Below are 19,636 nucleotides of genomic sequence, written 5' to 3'. Positions count from 1 at the left end.
GAGATTTCCACTTTTCCCAGCTTTCTGTTTGCTTCCAAGACATTTATCATCCCAAAATGTGTGGTTTCCTGTCATTCCAGAGGTTTCTGATTTTCTTTGCCCAAAGCCCCCTTGTTTACAGGATGTGTGCTGGCCCGCAGTTTGGCCCTGGCCATCTGTCTCTGCTCACGCCTGCTGTCTGCCTGGGCTCTGGGCCAATCAGGGGGCAGGAGCATTGCACTTCTTGCTTTGCCAGCTTCCAGGCTACAGCCACAGAGTAGGATGAGGGAATGCCCCAGGCCCCTGTTGCTGTCTGTCTTTCTGCACACAGGGCCCATGTGGGGCAACAAGGTGGCAGCCAAATCCACATGCTCAAGCATGCTTCTTTTCTGAGCTTTCATCTCTGGTGTGAAGGGGCCCAGATTTCCCATTCTTGACAAAATTATTCTTTACAAATGTTTTGAAAAGGCATTCTGTTCTCTGCCATAGTAAGGTGTCAAGTGAACTAAAATTGCCAGAGTCATCCACAGGCATTGGCTGTGAGCAGCCAGGGCAAGTCCTAGTCCTGGCTCCTTTTGGGTGCATGGAGCCCCGAATAGCTGCTGGACTCCCCTGGGCCATCACCAGTCAGGGAAGCTGCAGCACAGCCTGAGGATGAAGAGGCAGCTCTCTGCCCCTCCCAGGGTAGGCAGTGGGGACCTGACGGATGATGGACAGGGCCCAGGGAGGAACTGCTGCTCAGAACGAACCGGCACTCTGCATGCCAGAGACAGGACAGCCTTCCTTCACTGCTGGGGCTGGGGATGCCAGCCCGAGGGGGCTGTGTGTGAGCAGGGGGCAGGCATCTTAGGGAAGAACTTGATCCACTCACACCTTGGGCGGAGCTTGGTAACTTGGTTTCTGTTGTGCGTTGTGTTCATATTTTCTGTTACATCTCAATCTCTCAGTCATGAAGATCCCCTGGAGGAGGGGGCATAGAAATCTACTACAATATTCTTGCCTGGAGAATCCCATGAACAGAGGAGCCTGGTGGACTACAGTCCATGGGGTCTCAAACAGTCAGACACGACTGAGTAACCAACACTTTCAGTTTCAATCAGTGCAATCAGTTTGTTGAGGAATGCTGGTCTCAAAGAAGACATGCTGGTCTCTCAGTTACGTGGTGGTTCTATAGACCCAGCCATAGCATCCTACAACTCACAGACTAAGTTCTACCCCCATACTGTACTGGTAGGACCTGCAACTTAAGAATAGTTTTTATATTTTTAAGTGTTGAAAAAAAATTAAATACTGTTTAACAACATATGAGAATTGTATGACATTCACAGTTTTGTGTTTATAAATAAAATTTTATTGGGCAACTGCATGGCCCTTCACTAACGTTTTAGCCGAGGCTGCTTTTCTGCTGCAATGGCAGAGTCGATGGATAAGCCAAAGTCACGTGGCAAAGTTTAATAGATTCACTCTCTGGTCTTTTAGAAAAAATTGCCAACCCCTTCTCAAGAAAAGTAGTATTTTCTTAAAACTATGTGATGAGGATTTTACTTAATAAACAGGTAAACTTTTGGTGAATTTTGCCCCCAATAGATCTCAGAATAAACCCTAGACATCAAATGTGCTATTACTACTGCACTGAGAAGGGAATTCACCTGTTGCCTTCTTTCACTCAAGAATCATCACAAATCAGCATAGGTGGAATACACCTCCCATCTGAATTAGCATCAACTACAAAGACTGTCAGTATTTCCATTCTTCAAACTGGGGAAGAGTAAACCATAAATCTACTTTGAACTTTGGTTTAGATACATCTGTTTTGACTATAGCAGTGTTTGCTAAAGTACACTGAACATAAGTTTTTTAAAAAAAATCATTGATAGAAAACTATCAGAATTTATTAAGTTCTATTTATTATACCTGGAGAAAAGAAAACTGCTAAAATGGTCACACTGATGACATGATTAACACAAAAATTACATACACTTATGAAAACTTTATAAAAGTAATATGAGAATCACATCATTTTCTGTTATGAAATAAAATGCATTTTCATGCAACTTCCAGGTGTACTGTTCCATCTGGTGCTCTGTTTCTGTCTTGAAATGCATTCTTCATAATAAAAACACATAGATAAAGACATTTTGAGTTTTTCTTAACTATTTATAAGTACATTTTTGTTTAAATTTATTGATAGTTTATATAGCAAAAATGTTTTATCCTGTGTTGTTTTGAATTATATACAATTAAATTAGAAGGAAATTAGGACCCCAATACAATAATCAAAATAGATATCCTTTTGTCTCCTAATCTTTAAAATGGAAACTTACTGAATCTCAAGTAAAATAGCTGATATGTGGAATTTTATGGTGCATGTAGAAAATATTTTCTTTTCTTATAAAAAGCATTTTTTTCAAAAACCTAATTTGAATTCAAAGAATTATATTTACGAGTACTTGTTTTATAAGTCCTGCATGATATAATATAGGAATTCCCTGTAGCTCAAATGATAAAGAATCTGCCTGTGATGCAGGAGAGGTTCGATCCCTGGGTCAGGAAGATCCTCTGGAGAAGGGAATGGCAATCCACTCCAGTGTTCTTGCCTGGAGAATTCCATGACAAAGAAGCCTGACAGGCTACAGTTTGTGGGGTTGCAAAGAGTTGGACACGACTGAGTGACTAACACATTTTTATAATAGTAAACAGGAAATCTGACTCTTATGAAAGGAAATCTAACTTTCCTCTGCTCACATCTTAAGAATACCTTTCCAAGGTTTCAGAACTTTGTAAAATATTTGTAGTAACCTAATCATTCTAAAAATATATACTCTTTCAAATTCCTACAATTGACAATGTTTTAAACATAATTTTTTTTATTTTATAAAGTGCCCATATATCCTAGTAGATTAGTTGTAAACAACCTGTAATTAGACAATGATAGACATTTTGTCTTCTTTTAATATCAAGATCTTATTTTCTAGAGTATTTCTATTATTTGCATTTGGTTGCAGATTTCTGTGAAGGGGAGGACACTGTATTATTCACACTTTACTCCTCATAACAAAGTTCTAAAGTATTAAAGTTCTAAAATATTAGAAGTTCTTCATAAATATTTATTAATAATTAAAAATTTGATTAGTGAAAGAATTGTAATCTAGACAATCTTCTCCTACATGACACATTTATCTCATTGATTGTGGACTCACAGTTTCCTTTAAGGATAATAAAGATGATATACTCTCTTCCTTACTTTTTCTTGTTTATGTGTGTGTGAGTGTATGTGCAAGCACGCGGGAATGCAAACACACACACAAATATACAGGAATGTTGCAGCGAACATTACGTGCTAATTAGCCATCTTGAAAACCATGATTCAAGCCATTGAACATCAAAGACCTCAAGGATCTGATGCCTGTTTGGCCACAAAGAAAAGGCTATTAAACCAAACAGAGACCAGAATGTACGATGCAGCCCCCACCGCTCCCTAACTAGACTTCTTGTTGGTTTAACTTCCAAAGAAGACATGCTCTCAAGGTTGGTTTTTCTCCCAGCACTTTCTCTTTTAGGACCCATCAGCCAGAGTGAAGAGTAAACCCGTGGAGGCAGACACACACATGGGTGGCAGGGGAGGGGACAGGGCCTTGTGTCTTAGTGAAGGGGTGTATGTGCCCCTGGAGTCTGAGCACGTAGTGGAAATGGGACTCTGACCACGTCTACTATCATCTTACACCTCCTCAAACATGAAGATATGGACTTGTTTTATTTGGGGGTTTTCTGGTGGAAAAACAAAACAAACTCTTCACTGTAAAATCTAAGGTAAGGAAAGAAACCATGGCTCTGAATCATTGGAATGTTCCTGTCCAGCGGCAGCTTCCCCAGAGTCCACTCTCATCTCCCAACCTGACTTGTATACACTCGTATAACACTTACATCACCCGAAGGAAATACTCTATTACTACACTATATTTTAAATTAGCCATGAATGAGAAGACACTTTGTAGAAAATTGTCTATGATAAAATGAAGGACAAATGAATTATAAAACTTTTTATAACTTTCTCAGTTTAATATTTTATTTATTAGACTTTCTTTCTCCATAACATTGCAGGTTCCATAAGGATGGAGGGCATATAAGAAATTATTATACGGACCAGATCCAACACCTGGGAAGTCCTAAATATGTCTCCTTGAACTGAGAACTCTACCCAAGGTCCACATTCTAGCTTTTTACTGCAAATAGAAAATTCAGATGGTTTTTCAAATTGAGGTTTTCAAATTAAGCTTTTCAATGCATCAGTTTAACAGAGAACCTACCAGATTCAAACTCATCTTTCTTGCAATAATCAAGTTACATCACATTTGAGATGCCTGTTCTTTGAGGTGTGCAGTTAGAAATTGTCCATGTAAGCAGGGGAAGAGCACATGTTTCAAAACCAGCTGTGTCTTTAGGAGAGTAGGGGGTGCACAGTGGAGGGGAGAGAGCATGTCCACATCCATGGAAGGGATCAGCTTCTGATTCTTGGAGTTAAGAGCATCCATGTTCACACATTAGATTTTCAGAGAAGTGCTTGGAGAGGAGAGTGGATTGGATCTGAGCTTGGCTGTCACCCTTTGTAAAAGAGAGCTGAAAATGCCAGACAGCTGAGGTTCTCGGAGCAGCCTGGCGAGGGCAGTACACAGAGCCTGCTGTGCTGGTTCAGCTTGCCTACAATATGCAAAGTCCCCACATAGTCACAGCAAAGAGAAGCGTGCCTCTGTCTCCCATCCAGATCTCGAGGCAGATAGCCCAGCACTGCTCTTGCAGGGCTGATCCAGAGAGCTCCTCTGTCACCCAGGGTGGATGAGGGGTAGGACAGAACTACCGTTTCTGGGTTTACATCCCCTGAAGCAAAAGAGGGGAGGAGAAAGGGCCTTCCTCTCCCTCCTAGAAAACATCCTGGAAGTTGCACAGCTTGATTTTCTTCCATCCTGGAGGGAGCTTAGTCTCACAAACAACCTCTTTGAGAAGGAGGCCGGGAACATCTCTAGTCTTAAGCAGTCACGTGCTCAGTCAAAAACTTAATGTTTAAGGCTCCCTGCTGGCTTAGTGGTAAAGAACCTACCTGCAAATGCAGGAGACAGGTTCAGTCCTTGATCTGGGAAGATCCCGCGTGCACTGCAACTAAGCCCATGTGCCACAACAAGTGAAGCCTGCGTATCTAAAGCCCGTGCTCCAAAACAAGAGAAGCCACTGAAATGCAAAACCCAGGCACCACAACCTCAGTGAAGCCTCTGCTTGCTGCAACCAGAGAAAAGCCCACACAGCACTAAAGACCCCAGCACAGCCAAAAATACTGCTGCTGCTGCTGCTAAGTTGCTTCAGTCATGTCTGACTCTGTGCGACCCCATAGACTGCAGCCCACCAGGCTCCACCGTCCCTGGGATTCTCCAGGCAAGAATACTGGAGTGGGTTGCAATTTCCTTCTCCAGTGTGTGAAAATGAAAAGTGAAAGTGAAGTCGCTCAGTCGAGTCCGACTCTTAGCGACCCCATGGACTGTAGCCTACCAGGTTCCTCCGTCCATGAGATTCTCCAGACAAGAGTACTGGAGTGGGGTGCCGTATAGATAAACAACAAGGACCTACTGTATAGCACAAGAGACCTTGTTATCTTGTAATAATCTATAAGGGAAAAGAATCAGAAATATATATATATATATATATGTATGTATGTATGTATGTATAACTGAATCCAGCTCAAAGGACAAGAGTTTAGAGGCTTCCCTTGTAGCTCAATGGGTAAAGAATCTGCCTGCAATACAAGAGACCCTGGTTTGATTCCTGGGTCAGGAAGATCCCCTGGAGAAGAAAATGGCAACTCACTCCAGTATTCTTGCCTGGAGAATCCCAGGGACAGAGGAGCCTGGAGGGCTATAGTTCACAGGGTCACAAGAGTTGGACATGACTTACCTTCGACTAGACGGACCTTTCTCAAGGGCTATAGATAATATTCTGAGCCACATCCTGTGAGCTGTCTTATAGATACTAAAACACCAGGTGGGAGAAGTTAGCTACATGGTGACTAGACTGTACCCAAGGCATGAGCTGTCATAATTCCAAGAACTGGCTGCAAAGAAATGGGAATAAATGGACCCCGGAACTGAAGATTAACTGTATGTAAAACAACCAAAATGATGCTGGTCAGACCACTAATGACCAATTTGAAGATGACTGTTAGAGATAACTGTATTGTTTCTACTTGTAGTCCCACCCCATTCTATCTATAAAAGCTCTCACCCCCTGCTTGTTGAGTATGGGGGGAGTTAGTCTTTGGACAGTTGTCTGCCACCTTCTCCCCATCCAAGTTGCTAGACCTGAATAGAGAAACTTTCCTTTCCACCAGCCTGGCCTGTTTATTGGCTTTTGAGCTGCAAGCAACCAGACGCCATACTCACTCTTTTGTAACAGATTTTGGCACCCCGGATGGGGCTGGCTGCTGCCGGCTCCTATGCTTTCAGGGCACCTGGCTCTCCTGGGTTTTCCAGGGGAGATCTATGGCCATGATAGTGTATGAGACTGCTGCCTGCAGTTAGCTAGCCCCTAGTAGGGATTTGTGGGATGTTCCTAGCAGCTATCAAAACCATTTGTTTTGAGAATCCTCTCTGTTTCTCCCCTGCTTGGCACTGGCAGCCAATTTATGCTTTTTATTGGCAGAATGGAAACTTGAATTTGGGAGGAGCTGACTAGCCCCAAGAGTGGGTAAGTCCACTGTGCACTGGTGTGAGCACAGGTAACCTTCTCATGTGTGAGTATTAGTGCTATTTGGGCTTTCTTGCCAGTTGGTCCTGATGTGTATCTGATGTTGAGGATCATTTGTGAGCACTGATTGCTATTTAGGCATTTTTACCAATTGGTTCTGACTCCTGACTAACAGAGCAGGATGAGCGCAGCCCTTATCAGGTTGCCATTGCTATGCCTCACTACTCTGCACCCTGTTACTAGGCAACAGGTCTTGTATAGCCATTGCTTGGCGCTTCAGCGGGCCCCGCCCACAAGCAACCGACTGTCAACGAGTGACCGTTAGTTGTCCTGCTCAGCTATTGGTCAGCACCACAGCGGGCCCTGCCCACTGGTAACTGTCAGTGAGGGACCACTGGGGAAGCGATTCAGTCGAGGGTCAGTGGGGTCCTGGTCACCAAGTGGAGAGTGAGGTAAGAGGCAGACTCAGGCCTTCTCCAGGAGGCCCTCCAGATTCCCCAGCCTTGGGTCCATAGGTGAGCTGGAGGGCCCAGAAACAGAGTAAGGGCTACACCCTGCAGGGCTCCAGAGCCCTCACTAAGGCCTCCACTGGCTTTGGCCCAGCCCTTGAGGCAGCGGTGAACCTCTTTCTCACCCCGTCTCTGTGACATAATAGCAGTGGCCATCCATATGAGTCAGTTTGTGGGACCTGGTGTCCCCATTTGGGCAGCTGAGGAGACTGAGGGCCAGTTGGGTTGGGTGCCTGGCTCCCTCAGGGGTGACAGCTGAGCAGGCTGTGGAAACCTGGCCCTGAAGGAGCTGCCAACTGAGATCTGCTTCCTCTTAACCAGGACTGGGACCTTGGAGGGTGAAAGATGTGCCTTGGGACATTGTCCTTTCTTGTCAGGACAGAGAATAACATTCATCTGGTAGAGATTCACAGGAACATCATTACCTGACCATGACCAGACCTCAGAACAAAGGTTCTGACCCCAAGAAGTCTGCAACAACTAACCACACCCATCCCTCACTTTTTGCTTTTAAAGGGGCTTGCTGAAAGGCTTCAGTAACTTTGGGGTTCTTAAGGCATGAGCGACCCATCTCCTTGTATGAATCTGTAATAAACCTTTCTTTGTTCCAAGCTCATTATAATGTTTAGTATTGATGAGCCTCACTGTGCGCCGGGCACATGGGCTTGTGAATTCAGTCACATCGCTACCCATGAGGACTGTTCCTTTGGGACTCTGTACTGGTCTCCCTCAGAGAGGGTTTGTGACTGATCTGTCATTCAGTGTGTGAGACTGTATTTCATTTGCTTGATTGGTATTCTTGGTATTCTTGCCTTATGTAAAATTACAATTCATTAAGGTTCAATGAATTAGGAAAAATTTTAGCTACAAAATTATAACTAAGAAAAAGAAAGACGATTTTTTTGGATGAGATATAGCAATAGGAGATAGTGAAGGACAGGGACTCCCGGCGTGCTGCAGTCCACGGGGTCAAAAAGAGCAGGACACAACTGAGTGGCAGCATTGTTTTTTAAACTTCAGAGAAAAGTGGTTAAGATGAAACTCTTGAAATTCACAAAAACTGGTTCTTTTTTGGTATATGCAGTTAGGGAAAGCTAGCTTGATAAAACAGTTTTCCCAGCTCCTGAGGAAACAAAAATATGCCTAGGAGAAAGCTTGAAGTTAACTCTTATCGAATCCTTGAAATACAAACATAGCCCACTTTGCCTGGGACTTTGGCCTTTGGTTAATCGGGTAAAACTTCAAGTTAAAAAAAAGAAAAAGGAAGGAAGCTTTTTAAGAATAAGTATGGGAGGCAGGACTAAGATGGCGGAGGAATAGGACGGGGAGACCACTCTCTCCCCCACAAATTTATCGAAAGAACATCTCAACGCAGAGCGAACTTCACAAAACAACTTCTGAACGCTGGCAAAGGACATCAGGCATCCAGAAAAACAGCCTATTATCTTCAAAAGGAGGTAGGACAAAATATAAAAGATAAAAAGAGAGACAAAAGAGTTAAGGACGGAGACCCGTCCCAGGGAGGGAGTCGTAAAAGAGAAGTTTCCAAACACCAGGAAACCCTCTCGCCCGCAGGTTTGGGGGAAGATTTTGAATCTCGAAGAGCAACATAACCGGGAGGAAAAATAAATAAATAAAACCCACAGATTACGTGCCTAAAGGCAACTTCCAACAAAGCACCCCAGACGCTGGCATCCGCCGCCAGCAAGTGGGGGCTGAACGGAGAGGAGCGGGCCCGAATGCCCTGAGGGCAATCTGAGGGAGCTAACGTGAGATAGCTACCTAAACTGTGGGATAGCCAGAGAGAGAGAACTATCCCTTGAAAAGCCCAAATCTAAGACACTGCTGGCCCACTCACAGAACAAAGGACTGAGCAATACCAGAGGAGAGCTAGCCGGCTGCAGACCGCCCCATCCCCCACCAGACGCAGTGGACAGGCGGGGCCAGCCAGAGCCGGAAAGGGGCAAACTCGGCCCCAGAGAGGGCACCCCCTACCAAACTGCAAACAGGCTTCCAGTTTCTAAGCAAAGACTGCCTGAGATCCTGGAGGGTTGAAATCCGCCGAGAGGATTGCAGCCAGAGACCAGCTCCCCAGACCTGACAAAAGGCACACTGGAGCCGGGGGCGCCCAGAAACCGAGGCGGGGACCAAGGAGGTGATAAGTCACACCTCCCCAACAGGGGAGAGTGCTCTCGCCAAACACCTGGCTGCCTGAGCTGCTCTGACCGGGATCGGCACAAACCGCAGGCCCAACTGAGTCTGCGCCTTTGTGGAGTACCCGGGAACCTGAACCTGAGCGGCTTAGACCTGGGAAGTGCACTCATCTCAGGGCCTTCTCCACAGCAGAGTAACCTGAAGCCTGAGCAGGGTAGATGGGGAAAGCACACACGACACACGCTGTGAGCGGGGGCAAACCCAGTGCGGCCGAGACACTGCAAGCTCTCCACACACACACCAGTGATATTGATTTGCAGTGTTCCTCCCTCCCCACAGAACGACTGAACAAGTGAACCTAAAGAAACCCCCTCCACCCCCTTGTGTCGGGGCTGAAATTAGACACTGAAGAGCCCTGCAAACAGAGCCAAATAAACAGAGGAACCACTTTGGAAGTGACAGGTCAACAGATTAAAATCCCTGTAGTTAACACCGACTACATTGAAAGGGGCCTATAGATCTTGAAAAGTATAAGCAGGAACAAGCATCTATCTGAAACTGAACTGACCCCACACTGCTCACAACAGCTCCAGAGAAAGCCCTGGATATATTTTTACTATTATCATTTTTTTAATTAAAAAATTTTTTTTCTTTTTTCTTTAAGTCCTCTATTACACCTTTAATTTTCATTTTTATAACCCACTATTACCTTGCAAAAAAAAAAAAGACCCTATTTTTAAAGCAAACTGCATACATATACTTTTTGTGATTTTTTTTGATATGGTTTTTTTTTTTTAAGAGTCTAACCTCTACTCTAGATTTTTAATCTTTGTTTTATATATTTGATATCAATTTTGTACATTTAAGAACCCAATCTTTAGTACCCATTTTTACTCAGGAGTGTGATTACTGGCTTGATTACTCTCTCCCCTTACTGACTCTCTTTCTTCTTTCCCAGGGAACCTCTATCTCCCCCCTTCCTCCTTCTTTTCTCAACACAATTCTGTGAATCTCTGTGGGCGTTCTGGGCACCAGAGAACACTTTGGGAACAGAATACTGCCCAGATCTCTCTCTCCCCTCTTGATCCCCCTCTTCCTACTCATGCTCACCTCTATCACCTTCCTCCCTCCTCTCTATGTCTCTCCGTGAACCTCTCTGAGGGTTCCAGACTGTGGAGAGCACATAAGGAAGTGTTTACTGGCTAGACTGCTCACTTCACGTTTGAGTCCCCCTCTTCTCCTCCTGGTCACCTCTATCTCCTTCTTCCCTCTTCACCTCTCCATGTAACTCAGTGAACCTCTCTGGGTATCCCTCACTGTGGAGAATCTCTTCACCATTAACCTAGAAGTTTTATTATCAGTGCTGTATGGATGGAGAAGTCTTGAGGCTACTGCAAGAATAAGACTGAAAACCAGAGGCAGGAGGCTTAAGCCCAAAACCTGAGAACACCAGAGAACTCCTGACTCTAGGAAACATTAATTAATAAGAGATATCCAAAAGCCTCCATACATACACTGAAACCAAGCTCCACCCAAGAGCCGATAAGTTCCAGAGCAAGACATACCATGAAAATTCTCCAGCAACGCAGGAACATAGCCCTGAGCATCAATATACAGGCTGCCCAGAGTCACATCAAACCCATAAACATCTCAAAACTCAATACTCGACATTCCATTGCACTCCAGAGAGAAGAAACCCAGCTCCATCCACCAGAACACCGACACAAGCTTCCCCAAGCAAGAAACCTTGACAAGCCACCTGTTCAACCCCACCCACAGTGAGGAACCTCCACAATAAAGAGGAACTTCAAACTACCAGAATACAGAAAGGCCACCCCAAACACAGCAATATAAACAAGATGAAAAGGCAGAGAAACACTCAGCAAGTAAAGGAAAATGATAAATGCCCACCAAACCAAACAAAACAGGAGATAGGGAATCTATCTGAAAAAGAACTCATAATAATAATAATAATAATGATCCAAAATCTTGAAAATAAAATGGAGTTACAGATAAATAGCCTGGAGACAAGGATTGAGAAGATGCAAGTAATGTTTAACAAGGACCTAGAAGAAATAAAAAAGAGTCAATATATAATGAATACTGAAATAAAGGAGATAAAAAACACTCTGGAGGGAACCAACAGTAGAATAACAGAGGCAGAAGATAGGATAAGTGAGGTAGAAGATAGAATGGTGGAAATAAACGAAGCAGAGAGGAAAAAAGAAAAAAGAATCAAAAGAAATGAGGAAAACCTCAGGGACCTCTGGGACAATATGAAACGCCCCAACATTCAAATCATAGGAGTCCCAGAAGAAGAAGATAAAAGGAAAGGCCATGAAAAAATACTCGAGGAGATAATAGTTGAAAATTTCCCTAAAATGGGGAAGGAAATAGTCACAGAAGTCCAAGAAACCCAGAGAGTCCCAAACAGGGTAAACCCAAGGGGAAACACCCCAAGACACATATTAATCAAATTAACAAATATCAAACACAAAGAACAAATATTAAAAGCAGCAAGGGAAAAACAACAAATAACACACAAGGGGATCCCCATAAGGATAACAGCTGATCTTTCAATAGAAACTCTTCAGGCTAGAAGGGAATGGCAGGACATACTTAAAGTAATGAAAGAGAATAATCTACAACCCAGATTACTGTACCCAGCAAGGATCTCATTCAGATATGAAGGAGAATTCAAAAGCTTTAGAGACAAGCAAAAGCTGAGAAAATTCAGCAGCACCAAACCAGCTCTCCAACAAAGCTAAAGGATCTTCTCTAGACAGGAAACACAGAAAGGGTGTTTCAACACGAACTCAAAACAACAAAGTAAATGGCAACGGGACCATACTTATCAATAATTACCTTAAATGTAAACGTGTTGAATGCCCCAACCAAAAGACAAAGACGGCTGAATGGATACAAAAACAAGACCTCTATGTATGCTGTCTACAAGAGACCCACCTCAAAACAAGGGACACATACAGACTGAAAGTGAAGGGCTGGAAAAAAGATATTTCATGGAAACGGAGACCAAAAGAAAGCAGGAGTCGCAATACTCATTTGAGATAAAATAGACTTTAAAGTAAAGGCTGTGAAAAGAGACAAAGAAGGACACTACATAATGATCAAAGGAGTAATCCAAGAAGAAGATATAACAATTACAAATATATATGCACCCAACATAGGAGCACCACAATATGTAGGGCAAATACTAACAAGTATGAAAGGGGAAATTAACAATAACACAATAATAGTGGGAGACTTTAATACCCCACTCACACACATGGATAGATCAACTAAACAGAAAATTAACAAGGAAACACAAACTTTAAATGATACAATAGACAAGTTAGATTTAATTGATATTTACAGGTCATTTCACCCCAAAACAATCAATTTCACCTTTTTCCCAAGTGCACACAGAACCTTCTCCAGGACAGATCACATCCTGGGCCATAAATCTGGCCTTGGTAAATTCAAAAAAAATAGAAATCATCCCAATCATCTTCTCTGACCACAATGCAGTATGATTAGACCTCAATTACAGGAAAAAACTATTAAAAATTCCAACATATGGAGGCTAAACAACACGCTTCTGAATAACCAACAAATCACATAAGAAATCAAAAAAAGAAATCAAAATATGCGTAGAAATGAATGAAAATGAAAACACAACAACCCAAAACCTATGGGACACTGTAAAAGCAATGCTAAGGGGAAGGTTCATAGCAATACAGGTGTACCTCAAGAAACAAGAAAAAATCAAATAAATAACCTAACTCTACACCTAAAGCAACTAGAGAAGGAAGAAATGAAGAACCCCAGGGTTAGTAGAAGGAAAGAAATCTTAAAAATTAGGGCAGAAATAAATGCAAAAGAAACAAAAGAGACCATAGCATAAATCAAAAAACTAAAAGTTGGTTTTTCAAGAAGATAAACAAAATTGACAAACCATTAGCCAGACTCATCAAGAAACAAAGGGAGAAGAATCAAATCAACAAAATTAGAAATGAAAATGGAGAGATCACAACAGACTACACAGGAATACAAAGGATCATAAGGGACTACTACCAACAACTATATGCCAATAAAATGGACAACTTGGAAGAAATGGACAAATTCTTAGAAAAGTATAACTTTCCAAAACTGAACCAGGAAGAAATAGAAGATCTTAACAGATCCATCACAAGCACGGAAATAGAAACTGTAATCAGAAATCTTCCAGCAAACAAAAGCCCAGGACCAGATGGCTTCACAGCTGAATTCTACCAAAAATTCAGAGAAGAGCTAACACCTATCTTACTCAAACTCTTCCAGAAAATTGCAGAAGAAGGTAAACTTCCAGACTCATTCTATGAGGCCACCATCACCCTAATTCCAAAACCAGACAAAAATGCCACAAAAAGAGAAAACTACAGGCCAATATCACTGATGAACATAGATGCAAAAATCCTTAATAAAATTCTAGCAAACAGAATCCAATGACATATTAAAAAGATCATACATCATGACCAAGTGGGCTTTATCCCAGGAATGCAAGGTTTCTTTAAGATCCACAAATCAATCAATGCAATACACCACATTAACAAATTGAAAGATAAAAAACATAGGATTATCTCAATAGATGCAGAAAAAGCCTTGGGCAAAATTCAACATCCATTTATGATAAAAACCCTCCAGAAAGCAGGAATAGAAGGAACATACCGCAACATAATAAAAGCTATATATGACAAACACACAGCAAACATTATCCTCAATGGTGAAAAATTGAAAGCATTTCCCCTAAAGTCAGGAACAAGGCAAGGGTGCCCACTTTCACCACTACTATTCAACATAGTTTTGGAAGTTTTGGCCACAGCAATCAGAGAGGAAAAAGAAATAAAAGGAATCCAGATGGGAAAAGAAGAAGTACAACTCTTACTGTTTGCAGATGATATGATTCTCTACATAGAAAACCCTGAAGATTCTACCAGAAAATTACTAGAGCTAATCAATGAATATAGTAAAGTTGCAGGATATAAAATTAACACACAGAAATCCCTTGCATTCCTATACACTAGTAATGAGAAAACAGAAAGAGAAATTAAGGAAACAATACCATTCACCATTGCAACAAAAAGAGTAAAATACTTAGGACTATATCTACCTAAAGAAACAAAAGACTTATATATATAAAACTATAAAACACTGATGAAAGAAATCAAAGAGGACACAAACGGATGGTGAAATATACTGTGTTCATGGATTGGAAGAATTAATATAGTGAAAATGAGTATACTACCCAAAGCAATCTATAGATTCAATGCAATCCCTATCAAGCTACCAATGATATTTTTCACAGAACTAGAACAAATAATTTCACAATTTGTATGGAAATATAAAAAACCTTGAATAGCCAAAGCAATCTTGAGAAAGAAGAATGGAACTGGAGGAATCAACCTGCCTGACTTCAGGCTCTACTACAAAGCCACAGTCATCAAGACAGTATGGTACTGGCACAAAGATAGAAAGATAGATCAATGGAACAAAATAGAAAGCCCAGACATTAATCCACGCACCTATGGACACCTTATCTTCAACAAAGGAGGCAAGAATATACAATGGAGAAAAGACAATCTCTTCAACAAGTGGTGCTGAGAAATCTGGTCAACCACTTGTAAAAGAATGAAACTAGAACACTTTCTAACACCATACACAAAAATAAACTCAAAATGGATTAAAGATCTAATTGTAAGACCTGAAACTATAAAACTCCTAGAGGAAAACATAGGCAAAACACTCTCCGACATAAACCACAGCAGGATCTTCCATGACCCACCTCCCAGAATATTGGAAATAAAAGCAAAAATAAACAAATGGGACCTAATTAAAATTAAAAGCTTTTGCACAACAAAGGAAACTATAAGCAAGGTGAAAAGACAGCCTTCAGAATGGGAGAAAATAATAGCAAACGAAGAACAGGCAAACAATCTCAAAATATACAAGCAACTCCTGCAGCTGAATTCCAGAAAAATAAACGACCCAATCAAAAAATGGGCCAAAGAACTAAACAGACATTTCTCCAAAGAAGACATACAGATGGCTAAGAAACACATGAAAAGATGCTCAACATCACTCATTATTAGAGAAATGCAAATCAAAACCACAATGAGGTACCATTTCACGCCCGTCAGAATGGCTGCTATCCAAAAGTCTACAAGTAATAAATGCTGGAGAGGGTGTGGAGAAAAGGGAACCCTCTTACACTGGTGGTGGGATTGCAAACTAGTACAGCCACTATGGAGAACAGTGTGGCGATTCCTTAAAAAACTGGGAAAAGAACTGCCATATGACCCAGCAATCCCACTGCTGGGCATACACACCGAGGAAACCAGAATTGAAAGAGACACGTGTACCCCAATGTTCATCGCAGCACTGTTTATAATAACCAGGACCCGGAAGCAACCTAGATGTCCATCAGCAGATGAATGGATAAGGAAGCTGTGGTACATATACACAATGGAATATTACTCAGCCATTAAAAAGAATACATTTGAATCAGTTCTATTGAGATGGATGAAACCGGAGCCCATTATACAGAGTGAAGTACGCCAGAAAGAAAAACACCAATACAGTATACTAATGCATATATATGGAATTTGAAAGATGGTAACGATAACCCTATAGGCGAGACAGAATAAGAGACACAGATGCATAGAACAGTCTTATGGACTCTGAGGGAGAAGGTGAGGGTGGGACGTTCTGGGAGAATAGCATTGAAACATGTATATTATCATATGTGAAACAGAACACCATTCCATGTTCGATGCATGAGACAAATGCTCAGGGCTGGGGCAATGGGATGACCCAGAGGGATGGGGGTCCAGGAAGGGGAACACATGTAAACCCATGGCTGATTCATGTCAATGTATGGCAAAAACTACTACAATATTGTAAAGTAACTAGCCCCCAACTAAAATAAATGAATTTATTAAAAAAAAGAATAAGTATGTAAATTTGGTTATTCTATTATCCATAAACTGATAAGTTTAATTGCAATGCCTAATTCATGAAATGTAAAAAAGATGAAACAATGAGATCTCTGTCTGAATGTTTGTGTGTCTCAACATGTATGTTTGTCTTTGTATAATATTGCTGAGGTTAATTTGTAAAGAAGCTCTGTTTAATTGGCCTTAAAAATATGACACTTACAAGTCAAAGAAATATAAATTTACTTACTTTTGTGTTGTAAGACAAGATGGAAACTAAAGATGTTTTGGTTTATTAAACCTGTATGTTGTATTACTGAAGAAAAATTATGCTATGGAAAACATGTCTGTTTTTAGCAGTTATAGAATATGTTCTTGAGTTTACCAATAAAAAAATGCTGGAGTAATATTTGAATCACTTGGTTTCATTAAGGCTTCAAGGGGCAAAAGTTGTGATATGTAAAAATGATAAGGGAAACATTTCCAGGTGTAAAACAAGTAAGATATGTGTTGTTGGCAAAGAAAAGATATTTTTATTAAAGAAAAATGATAATTTTTTCCTACAGTTTTTGGTTTCTGGATGAAGAAATACAGGACAAATTTGTTTGGATCTAGAAAATGATAAAAGGCTTGTGAAAAAGAAACTTTGAGAAAAGATTTTTGTATGTTGTCAGGATTAAAATTATACTGAATTTAATTAGGTATATGAATTTTGTTATTAGCGGTAAACTGATGCAAGACTGAGTTTGTTCTTTTTCTCTGTTAAGAAAGCAGAGTTCTCCTGGAATATTGATCTGATTTTGGTGACAGAGACTTCTAATGGAAAGTAATTGTTTGGTTTCTAGTCATATTTTTGACCTTAATGTTCAGGATGGAAAAATTGTCCAATGAAGTTGTCACCAAGTATAACTACTCATGATGTATAGCACTGCTGGCTTTATGTTTACTGCTTAAAGCACATGTATATTGTTTGTATGACAATTGGGTATAGATGATAAAATATATGGCCTATAAAACATTTCCCTATTAACATTCTTCTGAGCCTGTTCATGATATCTGATTAATTTCCTCCCACTGGACAACTAGGCAAATCTATAAATAAAAAAGAGGCCTAGCACCAAGGGACATGGATGGAACCAGAGCAGCCAAAGAGCCACTCTGGCAATGTTGGAAAAATATATTGATTATCAATGCCTCCTATGGAAGGAATTACAACTAAAAGGGGAAAATGATGGAAGAGATTTTCATATATTGAGGTATGGGGAAGTCATTCTGGCCTATCCAGCATTTAATATGAAATTTAGGTTAACCAAAACAGCCTGTCTGTGTCTTATTAAACATACACTCTACATCTGCTTTATTCATTAAGACAGAATAATACAAAGAGGCATTTTGATTATTGTCTTCATTGTAATATGTCTAGTAATCTTCAAATATTTGGATACTATGAAAGTTTATTCCCTTTCTTGCTCTGTACTAGTCCCTCCTCAAGACTGGGGAGTATCAAAGAAAAGGGGGGATTCAAATGGAGCAGGACTCTATGGTCCTTGCCCCCACCCTACCCCGCCCCAGCCACCCACCATGTCCTTTGCCTGCCTTTTGTCTGTGGGAAACTTTAATCAAAGAGTAAGTTTAACCAGAGAAGTGAGAAATGCTGAAACAAAGAACAGTCAAAGGAGACTAAATAGTAACAATGTAGTCATTAAGCATAATCAAGGATCTTTATTTATTTCTCAAGGGTTATAGATAATATTCTGAGCCACGTTCTATGAGCTGTCTTACAGAGATTAGTACATCAGGTGGAGAAGTTAACTGCATGATGACCGGACTGTATTCAACATATAAGCTTCCACAGTTTCAAGAACTGGCCACAAAGAAATAGGAAGAGATGGATCCTGGAACTGAAGATTAACTGTACCTAAAACAACTAAGATGCTGCTTCTCAGACCACTGATGGCCAATTTGAAGATGACTGTCAGAGATGACTGTGCTCTGTCCATAAAGGCTGTCGTCCCTTGCTTGCTGGGGGTAGGGGTTGAGGGACGTGCATGTCAACCTTTGGAGAAATGTCTGCCACACACCCCCCATCAATTGCCAGATCTGAAATAGAGTAAATTTTCCTTTTCACCAAACTGGCCTGTTTATTGGCTTTTGAGTGATGAGCAGCCGGACCCCACATACTCTTTTGGTAACAATTTTTTTCTTAGATGAAAGAAGGCAACAGGTAGATTCCCTCCCCAGCACAAGAATAATTGCAATTCTGGTGTCTTACCTTCTATTTCAATGAAGATTACTGAGAGTAATGTAACCAGTTTTATATTTACCCAAAAAGGTTTATTTCAAGTGGTAAACTCCACTAAAAAATTAACTGTTTATTTAATAAACCTCTCATCATGTAGTGTTAAGAAAATACTACTAGTTCTTCAGTCAGGGATGGCAAAATTTTCTGAAAGGCAAACAGTAAATATTTAAGATTTTGCCACACGACCTGTGTTGCATATACTTATTTTTGTTATTGTAGCAGAAAAACAGCCACAGATAAAAGATAAATCAAGGAGCATGGCTGTGGGCCAAAAAGATACTTATTTATAGATCTGACTGTCATATAATTCTTATGTCTCATTAAATAATTTTTTAAAAAAATTAAAATTATGAAAACCCTTTCTAGCTTGTAGGCCCTTAGCACAGGCTGTGGTCAGAATTTGACCCTTGGAATGCAGGAAACCATGACATGTTCTAGAGAGCAATAATGGAACTGACCCTTCTTAGAAACCAACATTCAAAAACAAACTGTACTAGACAAATGACAGAAGTCTGAAAAGTCAAAACAAAAGCAAAACAGAACACAAACTATGGAGTGCTGCCCAAGGTGTGAAGGAATCAGGTCCCGCCCAGGATGCACAGCCTCCATGCATGCACACTGCCTTCATGTTGGTGTCCCCAGCAACCAGCAGTGAGTGAAGCTGTTCTATCCATGTGCCCCCTGTCCTGTCACATGCAGGGCACCCATCAATTGTGAGCAGCATTACTAGTTGGGCACAGTTCATCCTCCACCAAGTCACCATTACCTACTGTGTCTCTCGGAGGGAGGCAAGCCACATTTCCATCCTCACCCCTGTGCAGTGCTACTATTCCAGCTCCTGCCCATCACGTGGTAGCTTCTTCAGGGTGCAGAGACCCATCCCAGAGCTAATCAGGGGTTAAGTCCTCAGAGGAATCCACACCATCCTTGCCACCCTCCAGGAAGTGACCCTCCACCCACAGGAAATGCAACTGCAGATCCTGGGATGTCAG

The 19,636-nt window shown here is 41.3% G+C and overlaps 1 long non-coding RNA gene across 1 annotated transcript; it reads left to right on the top strand.

Annotated features, from left to right (window-relative positions):
• The first annotated feature begins 7,073 nt into the window (after positions 1–7,073).
• Positions 7,074–18,471, top strand: LOC145518746 (uncharacterized). The gene is made up of 2 exons (XR_014063245.1): positions 7,074–7,160; positions 18,081–18,471. It is a non-coding gene; the product is annotated as an uncharacterized LOC145518746 (long non-coding RNA).
• Positions 18,472–19,636: the final 1,165 nt, after the last annotated feature.

This window comes from Giraffa tippelskirchi, chromosome 8 (assembly GCF_054371585.1).
Source record: "Giraffa tippelskirchi isolate mGirTip1 chromosome 8, T2T-mGirTip1v1.2.pri, whole genome shotgun sequence".
Classification (NCBI taxonomy): Eukaryota; Metazoa; Chordata; class Mammalia; order Artiodactyla; family Giraffidae; genus Giraffa; species Giraffa tippelskirchi.
Note: the sequence above shows the minus strand (reverse complement) of the source record. Positions and strands in the feature narration are given on the sequence as shown.